We start from the raw sequence: 13,931 nt of genomic DNA, 5'->3' as shown, positions 1-13,931 counted from the left end.
TTTGTATATGGTAGAATACTGCATGTAACCATTTGTGTTTATTGAAAGGATGTCTCATCCTAGGAAGTCTGTAACATTCCAGGGTGTTCTGGCTTTCACCCCCACATCCCAGGAGCATGAGAAAGTTCGTACCTTGTTTTATTGTTTTACGGTAGGATTAACGTAGTTATATCTGTTTCCAGTCTAAGTGGTTTTGGTTTGATGAACTGCTGGACTTTCCAGACCAGCAGTTTTAGGGAAGTCTTTATGGGGTCACACTCTGACCCCCTCCTCACACACACACACCACACACACACCACACAAGCACCCACTGAAGTGTATAAATAAAGGACCAGGGCAAGTCCTCAGCGCGAGTCTCTGAGTCTCACTCTAGGCTGCCCTTGCTAGCAAGAAATTCTGTGTGTTTCTCCTCTCTGATTCTCTGCTGAAGAAGTGTTTTAGAATATATCTCTTAACATTATTTGGTCCTTCGAGCCGGAGCAGAAAACATCAGAACTGTTATCTGTGACTCTGTTCCAAGATCCAGCACTGATTCCTGACGCCGTGGGGAACCAGCACTGAAGCCTGTGCACAGCCCTCTTAGACGAGGAGAGAGCCCCAAGACTTGAATTCGGGTCTGGGCCGGTGGCCTGGTCCACGGCGCTGGGATTCAGTCTGATGATCCGAATCACCAGTGAGACGTCGGAGGGTGAGAAACACTATTTTGGTATATAAAACGGCCGCAAAGGTTTAAAAAAGTCACGTGATAAAATAGGTTGAGTTGGCCAAAAGGAACTGTGTTTAGACTAGTTTTAGAGGTAGCTGAAAATACTTCGTGACAAATTAGGTTTAAGTTCGCCAAAAGGAACTGTGTTTAGACTAGGTTTTAGAGGTAGCCGAAATTACTTCGTGACAAATTAGCGCGCAAATGTCTATATGTGTGTGTGTCTGGAAGTAAGTTGATCTTACAGCACAATATGCTGCTGAACTACTTCCATTTTTGTTTTCTTTGCTGAGGCTCAAGTACTGGTGACAAAGGAGAACGGTTGAGTTTCATCTCATAAAACTGATACCGCTTCACCGTTAGGGTGAAGTCGAAGGCCGTATCAGTAAACCACTCTGAAGTCAAGCGTGCCAGCGACGGCCCAGCAAAATCTTTGAAAATGGAGAATAAACAAGCGAAATTAACACTTGATGAGAAATGTTTAGAAAAACAACAAGCCGGAGCAGGACAAATGCATAGTGGAAGAGCAAGAGGTAGAGGCAGAGCTACACACACCAAACAGTGGCTTTAGCACTGCATGCTGGAGGTGTGGAAAAGAGGGACATTTTGTGCGTGACTGTAAGAAACAAAGAAGACAGTAACTCAGAATAGGATAGCAGCTCAGGTGAAGAGAGCAGTTCAGACTAGGAAGAATGTAATAATCCCTCACCAAGTGAAAATTAGAGATCAAAGTAGTTTAAAGTAGTTTAAAAAGGGTTGGAAACAGACCCGACTGAATAGATATAAATACAAGAGAAATAAAGTAAAATAAACAAAAGTCTAAATTACAACTTATCTTTAATGTATTCATACTAATAATAGCAAGGATAACAACCTGTAAATTGGTATTAATGATGAAATAATATTAATATGAAGAGGCACCTCAGTCAGTTATGATGTGAGGTGGATAATTGTTGAAAGTAATCTGCATTAAGCTTAGGGTTGCTCAAATTCAGTACAATGACATATGAAGTAGAATAGGTAAATACTTTAACTAATTACGTGTATAGAGACACTTGACCTGTTTGAAAAACTGTCATCCTAATATGAGCCATTGTTGAGATATAGAGCACACCTATGAAAACAACTAATATGCTGAACCCTGTATGAAACAGCTGAAAACTACATGATGGAGAAGCTGAATTGAATATGAAAGTGCAAGTCTTTGCCACTGTGGGGCAAAGCACGCAACCACTGTGTGAGGTTGCGATGTGGTCTCTTCTGAGCTGATGAGCAAGCTACACATTATCAGATTGAGATCTGGCTAAGAACTCTTCAAAGAGAGGGAAATAGAACTATGATAACTATGATAACTGGAGTGTGAAGAGTTTCCGTGAGCAGTTTTCCTGCATCTTGACTCATGTGTGTGGAGTGTTCATAGCATCAGCATCATGTTTTTGTTTATTTGTTTTGGTGGGTTGAAAAATAATTCAATAAATTTGTGATCATATTTATGGATCACAATGGCACATGCCATTGGCCAAATGATTTATTTACGCAGATGAAAAAAGTGAGTGTGAATGTGTCTGACGTCACAGTGTTTTTGTGCACTGTGTAAAAGTAATTGCATCTGATTGTGAGAGCGGTGATTCTGCAGGTCACCAGCTATTAAAAAAAAAAAAAAAAAAAAAGAGTGAAAAAGAGACAAAATTTACATTGTAGATGAAAAATAATCATAGGAAAAAGGTTTTGTGTTGATCAGCCAAGAACAACTACAATCTTATTTTCTGCTTTTAAGAAAGGACTGTTCACAAAAACAGAGAGAGAGAGAGAGTTGTGTGTGTTGATTAAGCAGTGATAATAATAATGAAAATGTCTTAGTTTGTCACTTTCAGGTGACAAGCAGACCTGAATCAATTTTCCACATGCAGCGGTCGGAAGAAAGTTATAGTTTAACATCATTAGAAACATTCAGGCCAAGTTTCTGGCTAACTTATTTACAGCACCATGTGTCTCTCAAACTCACAAGCGAGCTCTCACTCCTCCCTGAAGACAAGGAATGCAGCTCCAAAGAGCAATAACATGGCAGATAAAGAGACAGCAGCAGAGTCCTGAGCAAAGACTCCCGAGCAAAGAGTCCCAGCAAGCAGCAGCAGTGTGGACAAACAGCATCAGAGAAGAAGAGCAAACCCATCATCCTGCCTGATTGGATGAATGGTACTGTGTTCCCAACAAGCTGCAAATTCACTGTGCATGTGACAAGAACATTTGAGGAGAACTGAGGAGACTGTTGGAGTTTGACATTTGCCACTTTTGGAGAAAATGGCAAGAAGAAACAGTGAAACACAGGACAAAGCTGAAAGAGAACTGCCTGCTATTGGACTGTTGAAGTGGGAGAGGACAACAGTGAGAGTTAAGTGAGAATGCTGGTGTTTAAAGTGGGAAATCAAAATTTGGGTTAGCAAACCTGGGGAAAAGAAAACTGACTGCTTAAGTGGGAAAATTGTGAAAGAGTCTGAAACATTGCAAAAAGAAACATACAAAATCACACACACAAGCAAAACATGCATTAACCCTACTAACACAAACACAAGAGAACTCATGAAGATTAGACAACATTTTAAGCATGTGAGTCTGTTTGCCATCTTGTCCAAGTCACTTAGTGTGACGAGAAGTGATGCAAAGATCAATGGGCTCATAGCACATTAGTTACAAAATGATTAAATAATCGCAGAGAAATGTGTAGGAAAGGCAGTTTTAAGAACATGTTCTGCTGGAGATGCAGCTCCACAGACATGCATTAAACCTGCCTAATAACACAAACACACATGCAATGAAGATCAGCTTGTTATCTCTTATCAGTGTTAAAATAGTGTGAATTTAACAGACACTTGTTATCAAATGCTGAATTTATCCAATGCAAAATTGACTCTCTAGGTTGCAGGACAACAGTTTAACTTTTGTGGGGAAAAAAGGATTCTGGTTTGACCAACCAGAAATCAGACAATAAATTTAGTTGTTAATATAGTAAATTGGGAGATGCTTCCTGCTTGATTGATGCAGAACAAATAATTTACTGTATGAGGGAAATTCTATTTTTGTGATTACATTTTGAACATGCATTTCTGTTGTCCTGTCATCTTAGTGGGTTAATAGCTGATATGCAAATTAGTTGATCGTTCTTAGATTAATGAAAGGTGACTGAATCTTAGCACGAGTGAATGAGATGTGTTGGAGTTTGTTAGAGTGGAGACTCTAAAACACTGAGTTTCCTGTTTTGATGTGTGAGTGAATCCTGTACCTAGATACTGTACCTCTGAATAAATAAGAACAAACATTTTTTGTGAAATAGCTGATGACATGTCACACGTTTTATGATGACGGGAAAAAAGAAAAACTGGATAATATGGATCTGTGGCCCAAATGAGTGAAAGGCACAGACTTGGGGATTAAACTCATAACATATTAGGGTTATGTTGTGTGTTGTGCAGCTGATGGTTGGTTTGGAGTGAATCTAGCTGATGATTTTTCTTTTGTTGTGAAGTTGAGCCTGCCAATTAGTATGATGATAAACCATGCTAATGGTATGATTTACCCTCCTGAGATGAGGAGCTTGTGTCATGACTTAACAAGGCCTTTTTATTTTGATACTTTCACAGTGCACTGAAAGTTTTGTTTGATAATCTCTGTTTGAGCAGATCTGCATGATTAGAAGCGCTATATGACACGTCGTCGAGAAAATTGTTACAAGTGAGTTTCTCCACATTAAAATGGGCTCAGGAGAAAGCCACTTATTTGGGACAATTAGAAAATGAGAGTCCCTGCCTAAAAAGGATTCAGCGATGTAATCCGATCTAAAGTTCTTCTTTTTCTTTTTGAAATGACGTCATTTTGCTGAGAGTGGAAACGTAATGCGACGATCGATTCCACTATTAGCAAAGAAAGAAAGAATGAATGTATGAATGAATGAGTGAAAGAAAAAAAAAACCTGGTTGGTAAAAGCTGACAAGGCTTGACCACTACTCAAGGTTAACCTCCACCTAGACAGGCCAAAAGGGTGGATGAATCTATGTGTGTTTCCTTTTACAGGAGCAGAAAGATGACAACAACATTCGAGGTTGCGTGACGATTTAACCTTTTAAATGCCACTTTCTGTGTCTGTGCATCTACCAGGGGTGTTATTCACCACCTTGTGTTGCTCACAGAGGAAACTGTGAGAAAGAGTGTATACATCTGCGCAGCGCTAACATTTGCATTTTCTTTTCTACAGCATTACAGTTCTTCATGTGAATTGATCATGTGATTTATACCAGGACAGCTGGTTGATGTTTTTTCCTACTACAGGATTTCTGGGTTTATGTGTGAATAAAACTGTGTTTACAGGTTATGAGTGGTGATGCTGTTACACTGTGTTTTTGGGAAAATGTGAAGGTTACTTTGACAATGTGAATGACACGTGAGAAATTTCCTGTGTTGAAAACTAGTGTCACTTCTTTCCACAGCTATGGATGGTTAACTTTATGGTCCTTTTATAGCACCTCTGGAACCTGTCGACCTGCGTCTGACCACCGGGATGGTCAATGTGTGTTGCTAATGTTTGTTTTTCTAAGAGTACATGTAGAGGATTCAGCAGAAGCGGACAAGTGACATGAGAAAAACAAATAAGAGATGCAGTGTTTATGGAATAGTTGAACATGGAGCTCATTAACTGGCCATTTTTGAGCTCCTAGTGATACATGAGTGGAGTGACTTTGCTTAAGGGAAGTCACCGATTACATTAATGTTGACTGAGTACATGGGATGATCCATGTCTGAGGCAAATTATGGTAATAATTGTAGTTTACTGATTTGAGAAAACCTGCACATGACACTTGTCTTGCTGATGTTGAATACTTTATTACTCTTATGATATAATTGTTTACAAGTGTGAAGTTTGATTTCACTTCCAGATCTTGTTTTCCAGGCCATTATGGTATGTATGCAGGCTCCTGGCGGAGCCAGTTTTTAAGCAAACTTAATATGCAAAACACACTAACATCTTTTATTGCAGGATTATAGGTCCGGGGTGGTGCTGCTCCAGAGGAAGAGATGCCCTGATGTTGCCTGGGACGTGATCTAGCTAACCTTTTTCTTTAGGACAGGAATCTGGTTTTGATGAGTTGACTCATGGGAGTGTCCATGCGTCAAGAGGAGGGGTCCAGGATTAACATGAACAATGAATTAACATTAAACTATATTAAACTATATTTTAAATGATTTTGCAGCGATTTGTGTGATTAACAGTTCATTCAACGGGTATCAAACCTATGCAAGTGGTGCATCCATGCTCAGATGAGGTTTTGATGGCCTATAAGTGAAGTTCACTGAACTAAAGAATGTGGTTTGATGATTGTTGACATGCTCTCCAAATAGAAGTTTTTCCTCCTAGCAAGGAAATACAGGTGCAGCAGTCATCTCCTGAGAAATCTTCAGAGGCCCAGTGATAAACAAGAACCATTCCAGGCATGGCTGACAGCCCAGGCAGTGGTTGAGGTCAAAGGTCAAGCTGGTTGGGGCCCATCATGAGATTAGACTTTGGAGCCACAGCAAGGACCACGAAACTGCGTTGGAATGAGAGCTGTGCCAAGGGGGATTTCCAGAGGCCAACAGAGGAGATTTTGGACAACAGACGGGCACCTGAAGGATGAGGGGAGCGTGCCAAGCTCCATCGACAGCACAGGGGGAGTCCGAGGATGACATCATGATTCTGTGAAAAGCACATGAACCAGAAGCTATGGTGGTGATGACAGCAGTTTCCTATGAACATCACCTAATGCTGTGTCACTGTACTGTGCATATGATGACACTCTGAAGACTGCTGGGATCATAACAGCAGTAAGATAACTGGACCCAGTACCCTTTCCACAGAGGGGTTTTTCTGCAGAGGATGGACAATAGAAGAGTCATAAATATTCCTATCGCAGGACGAAGGCCTAAAGCAAGGTGATGGGGGTTGATAGAGGCCATTTCAAGTGCTTCTGACCACTCCAACTGCCTGCAAAATAGCGGAGAGACCCTCCTGGATACATCAGAGCCACTGCAAAAAGGTTGAGGTCCCAGAGGATTCCACTTCCTCCACAGAAATCAACTAGTAGAGGAAAGTTTCACCCTCACTTGGTTGCTTCAGTGGCGAGGGGGAAGTGCTGATTGGGCGCCCGTAGGGAATTGCTCGCACTTCAACCTCCAGCCATTGGCCAACTCTAGAGTAACCAAGTAGTAGGGTGTGACGGACCTGTACGTAGCCATGGGAAGGTGGACCCTCCTGGTTACCTTGACTACGATGCTCACCTTTACAAGACAAAGACAGAATCGGCAAATACAGACTATTATGTCTGCTCTCATATGCCCAGCACGCCTTTGAGACAAATCAAAGCAGGCCCAAAATCAGGACTATGTAAGCGATACAAGTGACAGGTTTTCTTGGCTTTACATTAGCTCCTGGTTACAGGTGCTAAAAAGACTACTCATCAGAGTTGGGATATTTCTACTTTTATTTTGTGTCTTTGTAACGTGTATACTGCCATGTTTAAAACTCTTGATTAACCGCATAATATTTTCCACTGTTGCTGATTACATAGCCGTGACAAGTGATGATAATGACTCCGACCTGTTGGAACATGAAGACTTTGTGTGACCAATGACGATGTGACAGAAAATGTACAACAAGATGTTACATACTGATATCTCATTTAAATGTATACTGACAACAGGAGGGAATGTCAATGGAAAATTGTACTTAGTAGTCAGTATAATCTTTTAATGATATAATTTTGTATATGGTAGAATACTGCATGTAACCATTTGTGTTTATTGAAAGGATGTCTCATCCTAGGAAGTCTGTAACATTCCAGGGTGTTCTGGCTTTCACCCCCACATCCCAGGAGCATGAGAAAGTTCGTACCTTGTTTTATTGTTTTACGGTAGGATTAACGTAGTTATATCTGTTTCCAGTCTAAGTGGTTTTGGTTTGATGAACTGCTGGACTTTCCAGACCAGCAGTTTTAGGGAAGTCTTTATGGGGTCACACTCTGACCCCCTCCTCACACACACACACCACACACACACCACACAAGCACCCACTGAAGTGTATAAATAAAGGACCAGGGCAAGTCCTCAGCGCGAGTCTCTGAGTCTCACTCTAGGCTGCCCTTGCTAGCAAGAAATTCTGTGTGTTTCTCCTCTCTGATTCTCTGCTGAAGAAGTGTTTTAGAATATATCTCTTAACAGTTTTATTATCAGGGATGTAGACTGCTGGTACACTTGATATCCAGTTTATGTCAGGTGGAGGCTGAATACAAAACTCTCTCAACAGGATTTCCTCATCAGAGATGCTGGTGCTTCTTCTCTGCACAAACACTGCAAATGACATCACCTCAAAACAATGGATCTACACTGAGTGATTATATTTGAAACATGAGCTATTATTGGAGGCATAATTTTACATGTACATTTTCTATTTAAAACACCAAAAGCAAAGCTCTTACCTGGGACAAGATGTGGAGGTAAAAAGAAAGCAATCCACATGATGTTCATTAGAGCTACGATAACATGAGTCCACTGCATGTTTCTGTGTGCTGCACATGCACATGCACCTGGCACTGTGAGCACAGTAACAGATGGTGTGCAATAAAGACATGCTGTAGGATACATCAGCCCTCAGGTATTTTAAAATAACTTCATCTCTCTCTGCGGGTGTTTGTGGGTTTCTGATTGAGCAATTTCTCATTTAACCACAAAGAACCAACAGCACATGATCTTCAAAGTGTCTGGTCTCCAGAACACAAAATGTACCATCAGTGCAATTAACCAGAGTGACATTTGGACACAAACACACTCAATTCTTGAACATCACAGTGAGTTCACTGTTCTTAAGCTGCCTGAACACTCATTTGATCTATTGATACTGTTTAATCCATGCTTCCCCCTCCACAATGCGATGCCTTTTATCACAGGTGCTAATTTTTTTTTTCACTTATTGTGTCTTATACAATAAGTGAAAAGGGGCGATCGTGGCTCAAGAGTTGGGAGGTCACCTTGTAATTGGAAGGTTGCCGGTTCGAGCCCCGGCTTGGACAGTCTCGTTGTGTCCTTGGGCAAGACACTTCACCCGTTGCCTACTGGTGGTGGTCAGAGGGCCCGGTGGCACCAGTGTCTGGCAGCCTCGCCTCTGTCAGTGCGCCCCAGGGTGGCTGTGGTTACAATGTAGCTGCCATCACCAGTGTGTGAATGTCTGTGTAGATGACTGGATGTGTAAAGCGCTTTGGGGTCTTTAGGGACTAGTAAAGCGCTATACAAATACAGGCCATTTACCATTTATATGAAAAAAGTGTGATGATCCTCTGCTTTCCATTACATTATTTAAATACAGTTCTTACAATATCATGTAAGGACACGTGATGATCATTCTCATTGAATCTACACAATACTAGATTTAAATACATTAAATAGAAACAAAGACTAGTGCTGCGGAAACGACACTCTTCACTAATCGGGATAATAAGAGTACTGACAGGGACTAGAAAGAGAGAGCATATTTCTCCTGTTTTGGCTTCCCTTCATTGGCTTCCTGTTAAATCCAGAATTGAATTCAAAATCCTGCTCCTCACATACAAGGTCTTAAATAATCAGGCCCCATCTTATCTTAATGACCTTGTAGTACCATATTACCCTATTAGAGCACTTCGCTCTCGCTCTGCAGGCCTACTTGTTGTTCCTAGAGTATTTAAAAGTAGAATGGGAGGCAGAGCCTTCAGTTTTCAGGCCCCTCTTCTGTGGAACCAGCTTCCAGTTTGGATTCGGGAGACAGACACTATCTCTACTTTTAAGATTAGGCTTCAAACTTTCCTTTTTGCTAAAGCATATAGTTAGGGCTGGACCAGGTGACCCTGAATCCTCCCTTAGTTATGCTGCAATAGATGTAGGCTGCCGGGGGATTCCCATGATGCATTGAGTTTTTCCTTTCCAGTCACCTTTCTCACTCACTATGTGTTAATAGACCTCTCTGTATTGAATCATATCTGTTATTAACCTCTGTCTCTCTTCCACAGCATGTCTTTATCCTGTCTTCCTTCTCTCACCCCAACCGGTCGCAGCAGATGGCCGCCCCTCCCTGAGCCTGGTTCTGCCGGAGCTTTCTTCCTGTTAAAAGGGAGTTTTTCCTTCCCACTGTCGCCAAAGTGCTTGCTCATAGGGGGTCATATGATTGTTGGGCTTTTCTCTGTATCTATGAAGCGCCTTGAGGCGACATTTGTTGTGATTTGGCGCTATATAAATAAAATTGAATTGAATTGAATTGAATTTCAGAGTTTTCTTCAAAGTTTTCTTTGAATTACAGTAACACGGTACTTGTAACGCGTTACAGTAACGCGTAAGATGGGCAGGTCTTTGATGGTCACAAGAAAAATTAAGAAAAAGAGAAGAAAAGAGTTGCCTTGATTTCCAACCGCTGAATGTTCTAATCTTCAATTTGTCTAGAATCAAAACTGTGTCGGCTACAAAACATGCCCGAGATGCCTTCCCCAGTCACACCAGGCCAAAAAACAATGGGGTGATTTGCAAAACCAAGCACAACTCATCTAGCTACTGCTCACCAAAGCACCAATTACAAAATGATATTATGAAGTTATAAACATGATTATAAACATGATATGATATTATCTGATAAAGCAGAACAACGTATAAGGATGAGCAGATAGCAGGTTTGAAAATAGTCCATGTCCAGCGTTTTCATGATGCTATTGACCCAGGAGAGAGACGGACCCACACAGACTGGATGACACTTTTTGGTAATGAAGCTGAAACAAAGAGGTAGAAATGCTGCAGTTATTATCTGTTCTTTTTTTTTAAAAAAAATTAAAAAAGTAAAAACACATTTTTCTAAAGTGTTCTATTTCGAAAGGAAAGTGGGCAGTTTAGCATGAAAAATATGTCCTTATTTACATAACTTTCAGTTCAAAAATATATAACTTTGCATCATGTGCATAATTTGCCGTTTTTAATTGTACAAATACTGTTACAATGGTCATACAGCGCATTTTTCATTACAGCAATTTTATTCATTGTGTTAAACATTATGACAAAAAATAAACCTACTTTTCTTCACTTACATGGCGGCAGGATTTGGGCATCGGCGATCAGTCAGGTAATACGACACGATGAGGTTTGTTCTTATTCTTCTTGGGTAAAACTTGTGGCGGCAGCCGTCAGGACTATTTGCACCTGAGTAAATCAGGTGCAAATAGTCCTGTTCGAGCATTAAGATCAGACAATAAAAACATACTGACGGCCACGAGTGCTACCCCCCATCCTCCAAGTAAATACACAAATGGTTTACATTTCAAAATCCACCTCGCCTTGTTCTCAAGTTTTTGCATTCCCAACACTTTTAGGAAAACTTCTGACCTTGAGTTCAAGGTCACCGGGATTTAGACTTGCCTGATATTTTAGTAGCTGTACCTGGTATCAGTTTGAAAATCCTTCACAAGTTATCACATTCAAAAACTTGGCTGCTGTTGCTGCCTACCTGTCTGGCAGGGGAGCACCAAAATGATGAGGAAGATTAGGAACATTTCTTTGTATTAAAATTTTTCTAAAGTGCAATATTTTATAGGGATGTTGGGGAATTTAACATGGAAAATATGTCTTAATTTACACAATTTTAAATTCAGAAATGTGAACTTTGAAAAAGCCAGCTTCAAAATTCTATCTCAATAAATATGTACTTTATTTTTTCAAACGACTACCTTCCAGTAGTGTGTGTAACATATGATGAAAGCAAAGTAATCAAACACGTTAAAACTGATCAGAATATATAAACAAACAAGTTTGTTCATTTATTGATCACTTCCAGATCAGACAGAGGTTATGCCACATGACCTTTTATTTGATTTAGGCACCAAAGTAATGAAAATATTAATGATGTGAGGATTCTGAGCAATGTACAATGATTGATTAGTGCTGGTACAAAAGAATTCACAAAATGTTCAACCGTATGGTGAAAGCAGCGCCCTTACTAGATCTCTTATGTCGATAACTTTGATAAGGAGAGTTCAGTTGTCGTTTCACTCTATCACAAGGATGTGCAGAGCGTCTGTGAGAAACCTTCTTTGATGGTGTGTTGACTCTTGGGAGCTTCACTACAGGAGACGTAGTTGCTCATCATCCAGGTCTTCTAAGCGTTGAAATACAGGACAAAACTATTTAGCTGTATACAAAGAAAATAATGCAAGAAACACCCCAAAAAACATATTTCTATAAATGAAAATCTGAAACTTTTCAGTTAATTAAATAATTACTTAACTACACAATTTAACAAGGAGATGTGCAAATTAATTATGCACAAAGATTCAGTTAGCTTTGGCTAGTGTTTTATTTCCTTTAATAAATTATTATTATTTTAACACTGCATTTTAAACAGCACTGTTTAACTGTATGGACTTACAAACACCCCCAAGTAACAAGTAACACTTTAAGTTTCCTTTAAACTTCTTTCCAGGAACACAAAACCTCTCAAAACACTATAGGCCCTCCTACAATGTACAATGACAGATTAGTGCTGGTACAAAATGTTTGGCAAGTTGCTCATCCACATTTTAAGATACAAATAATAAAAGCAGCATCACACTAACTCACTGTTACCAGGAAGACATTCTGCTTGGTAAGGAGCATTTGGTTGTTGTGTCACCCTAACATCAGGAGCTGCTGTGAGAAACTATCTCTGACAGTATGGTGACTCCTGGAACCTTCAGCTCCACTGCAGGAGAAGTAGTTGCTGTTCCTTAAGGCAGGGGTTCCCAAAGTGTGGACGGGGGGCGCTGAGCCATTGAAGGTATGAAAAGAAAACAAAAAGAACACTTGGACACTGCTAGCATAATGGACAGGTTTTTGACAAGTCCACTGCATGTTTCTGTGTGCTGCACCTGCACATGCACCTGCCACTGTGAGCACAGCAACAGATGGTGTGCGATAAAGACATGCTGTAGGATACATCAGCAGCCCTCAGATATTTTAAAATAACTTCACTCTCTCTGCGGGTGTTTGTGGGTTTCTGATTGAGCAATTTCTCATTTAACCACAAAGAACCAACAGCCCATGATCTTCAGAGTGTCTGGTCTCCAGAGCACAAAATGTACCATCAGTGCAATTAACCAGAGCTGCACTTGTATACAAATACACTCAATTCTTGAACATCACAGCGAGTTCACTGTTCTCAAGCTGCCTGAACACTCATTTAGATCAAATGAGTGTTTGATATTGTTTATATCCATGCTTCCCCCTCCATAATGCGATGCCTTTTATCACAGGTGATAGTTTTTTTTCACTTATTGTATCTTATATGAAAAAAGTGTGATGATCCTCTGCTCTCTCATTACATTTAAATAAAGTTCTTACAAAATCATGTAACGAGACGTGATGATCATTTAACTCACAAAATAATAGATGTATATGTAAAATGAGAATGGAATGAAACTGAAAACAATATGAAGCCCGGATGTTGCTCATTAATACCCTCAAAAGTTTCCCAGTATGACAAACTTTGGCCTTTGTTTTCGTTGGAGTTCCGGTAAACACGGTGCTAACGCTTCTAGAAAGCCTTCCTGGAAGATTTGAGTCTGGCCTCTGACTGCTATCGTCAGGCCAAACCACGGTCGCACTGCCACCTCTTGGTACGAAGATGTTACGACAGCTACAGTCCCGTTTAGAAACCAGATCTCCAGTTGAGATTATTTATTTAGGACATTTTTAAATGAAAACATCTACATTAACAGTAAAACAATAAAGCTATAAATGAATTGTGATCACATATTAATATAGATGACAGTAAAAGTCGAAAAAGGGGGTTGAAAAAATCATAATGGACTCTTTCTCTGTGGAACGTTCATATGTGAATTTTTTTTTTTTGCACTAACCACTGATAGTTTGCAAGCAGATGGCATATGGTAGGACTTTTGAAGATTTCTGATTATTATTTATTTAGTATTTTCTAAACGTATTATAAAGCACTTAAAGTGATTAAGAAACATTCATAGAGTTCCTTATCTATCACACGAACTTTGGTCAGCACTTTTGGTCAACAGCTGTTATTTTTACATGTGCTATAGAAATACATTTGACTTTGAATATTTGATGACCTGCTCTACTTTCAAGGAAATAAAGAATCCATATTGTATATAAAAAAGTATTAATATCCATTTTCTTAACAACATATTCA

At 40.0% G+C, this 13,931-nt stretch overlaps 1 protein-coding gene across 1 annotated transcript in view; it reads right to left on the bottom strand.

The window, feature by feature from the left end:
- Nucleotides 1–10,021, bottom strand: part of LOC146523331 (uncharacterized) — a 265,722-nt gene extending 255,701 nt beyond the window's left edge. Inside the window, exon 1 of the mRNA XM_085154800.1 lies at nt 9,532–10,021. The gene's annotated coding sequence lies outside the window, so the exon portion shown is untranslated. The remainder of the gene's footprint in view (nt 1–9,531) is intronic.
- Nucleotides 10,022–13,931: the final 3,910 nt, after the last annotated feature.

This window comes from Neolamprologus multifasciatus, chromosome 3, assembly GCF_963576455.1.
Source record: "Neolamprologus multifasciatus chromosome 3, fNeoMul1.2, whole genome shotgun sequence".
In the NCBI taxonomy this organism is placed as follows: Eukaryota; Metazoa; Chordata; class Actinopteri; order Cichliformes; family Cichlidae; genus Neolamprologus; species Neolamprologus multifasciatus.
Note: the sequence above shows the minus strand (reverse complement) of the source record. Positions and strands in the feature narration are given on the sequence as shown.